Source organism: Triticum dicoccoides, chromosome 7B, assembly GCF_002162155.2.
Source record: "Triticum dicoccoides isolate Atlit2015 ecotype Zavitan chromosome 7B, WEW_v2.0, whole genome shotgun sequence".
In the NCBI taxonomy this organism is placed as follows: Eukaryota; Viridiplantae; Streptophyta; class Magnoliopsida; order Poales; family Poaceae; genus Triticum; species Triticum dicoccoides.
In genome coordinates, this window is record NC_041393.1 from 366,863,468 (window position 1) to 366,866,681 (window position 3,214).

Sequence of the window (3,214 nt, forward strand, 5' to 3'; positions counted from 1 at the left end):
ATTGCTCTTTGTGCTTCACTTAAATCGTTTGAGTATGGTTTTATAGAATGCTTCGTACGTTTCACTTATATATTTTGAGCTTGTATGTTGGCTAGTCTATATTAATTGTAGAATGATCCAGGAACTTCACTTATATCTTTTGGAGTATGAATAATACTATAGTTTAAAGTGGGTTTGGAAGAGTGTCAACTTTAGGAATTAGTGATCCCACTATCTTGGAGGCTGTTGAATCTATGTACGATATTTATGAAAGTGGATTTGGAAGAGTATCAACTTTAGTTAGTATTCCATTATTTCAGAAGAGGTTCCAATTGAGTATGAGAACAAAGTTGCTATCCATGATTCTATTGAAAATTATTATGAGGGAGGAATATGTGCTTGTAGGAGTTGCAGTAATATCAAGTTTCCTCTCTATGTGCTTAACGTTTTGAAGTTATACTTGTTTCGCCTTCCTATGCTAGTTGACTTTTGTTCCTATAAATTGTGTGCTCACAAAATCCCTAGGCATAGGAAGTGAGCTAGATTTAAATGTGCTAGTCATAATCTCCATGATGCTCTCTGTGTTTCAACTCTTTTCTTTTTTGCGAGCATCATTGAAATCATCATGCCTAGCTAAAAGGCATTAAAGAAAAGCGCTTGTTGGGAGACAACCCAATGTTTATCCTTACTGTTTTTGTGTGTCTACATGATTAAGCTACTGTATTAATCATGTTTTATAGCTTTTGTTTCAATAAAGTGCCAAGTAAGACCTTTGGGAAAACTTGGGTGAAAGTTAATGTGATCTTGCTGTAAAAAACAGAAACTTTGTGCTCACGAGATTAGCTGTCATTTTTTACAGAAGAGTGGTTTTGAGTTGATTCTTTTCGCAGAAGATTAATAGACAAATTCCTCACGTCCACCAATTTATTTCATAATTGTTGGAGTAGCAGAACTATGGCTATTGTTCAGATCATTACAGACTGTTCTGTTTCTGACAGATTCTGTTTTCATTGCATAGTTTGCTTGTTTTCTAGTTTCTATGGCTTATTTTTCTCAATATAAACTGTAGAAATTATATGGTACAGTAGGCATTATGTGAAAACAATTATGAACCTTGTCTTTTACAGTACCAAAGTGCATGGTTTACTCTTTATCATACTAACCTATCTCGCGAAGTTCCATTAAGTTTTGTGTGATTGAAGTTTTCAAGTTTTGGGTGAGATATCAATATGAGAAGAATAAGGAGTGGAAAGACCCTAAGCTTGGGGATGCCCAAGGAACCCCAAGGTAATATCCAAGGAATACTCAAGCGCCTAAGCTTGGGGATGCTCCGGAAGGCATCCCCTCTTTCGTCTTCAAAACTATCGGTACATCTTACTCGGAGCTATATTTTTATTCGTCACATGATATGTGTTTTGCTTGGAGCGTATTCTCAATTTTACTTGTTGTTTGAATAAAATCATTGGATCTGAATTATTGAATAAAAAAGGGAACCCTCCCATGGCTAGTTAATTATTTGACTACTCAGTGTCCTTCACTCATATCTTTTGGAGTAGTTTGTCATTTACTCATGTGCTTCATGTATATCCTATGAGTAAATGGGGGAATGTATTGAATGTCATAAATCTGAATGTTTATATGTTTCATATGCTTATAACATGGTTAGTGATGACTTCACACATAGAAAGTATGAGGCATAAAAATTGTTGAGAGTTGGCAAACGTAGTTTTGGTCATCGTTGCAATTAATATGAAGTAATAAGGAAAGAGAGGTTCACATACAAATATATTATCTTGGACATCTTTTATGATTGTGAAGCACTCATTAAGTATGACATGCTAAAAGAGTTGATGTTGGACAAGGAAGACATCGTAATGGTTTATGTTTTCCGACATCTCAGTTAAAGTATATTGTCATTGACCTTCCAAACATGTTGAGCTTGCCTTTCTCCCTCATGCTAGCCAAATTCCTTGCACTAAGTAGAGATACTACTTGTGCTTCCAAATACCCGTAAACCCAGTTTTGCCATGAGAGTCCACCATACCTATCCATGGATTGAGTAAGATCCTTCAAGTAAGTTGTCATCGGTGCAAGCAATCAAAAATGCTCTCTAAATATGTATGACTTGTTAGTGCAGAGAAAATAAGCTTTGTACGATCTTGTTGTGGAAGTAATAAAAGCGACTGACTGCATAATAAAGGTCCACATACAAGGGGCAATATAAAGTGATGTGCTTTTGCATTAAGATTTTGTGCATCAACCCTAAACGCGCATGACAACCTCTGCTTCCCTCTACGAAGGGCCTATCTTTTACTTTATGCTTGAGTCAAGGTGATCCTCACCTTTCCCTTTTTCATTTTATCCTTTGGGAAGCTCCTCGTGTTTGAATGATCATGATATATATATATATATATATATATATATATATATATATATATATATATATATATCCAATTGGATGTAAGTTAGCATGGGCTATTATTGTTGACATCACCTAAAGGTGAATATGTTGGGAGGCAACACAATAAGCCCCTATCTTTCTCAGTGTCCGGCTGAAACTCCATAACCACAAGTATTGCGTGAGTGTTAGCAATTGTAGAAGACTATATGATAGTTGAGTATGTGGACTTGCTGAAAAGCTCTATTCTTGACTCTTTCTGATGTTATGATAAATTGCAATTGCTTCAATGACTGAGATTATAGTTTGTTAGTTCTCGATGAAGTTTCTGAACCATACTTGACATTATGATTAGATTGTTACTTGATCATGAAAAGTTTTATGAGATAAGCTACTATTATGACACATATTGATGCTAGAAAAGATGATTGGAATTATCATTGATCAAACTTGTGCACCTGCTAGCATTCACACTTCATAAATTATTTATTTTATCATTTACCTATTCGAGGACGCGCAGGAATTAAGCTTGGGGATGCTGCTACGTCTCCAACGTATCGATAATTTATGAAGTATTCATGCTATTATATTATGCATCTATGATGTTTTATATGCATTTATATGTCATTTTATATGATTTTTGGGACTAACCTATTAACCTAGAGCCCAGTGCCAGTTTCTGTTTTCTCCTTGTTTTTGTGTTTTACAGAAAAGGGATACCAAACGGAGTCCAATTGACGTGCCAATTTTCGAGGATTTTTTATGGACCAAAAGAAGACCGCGGAGCATCAGAGTTGGGCCAGAAGAGTCCCGGGCTGCCCACGAGAGAGGGGGGCG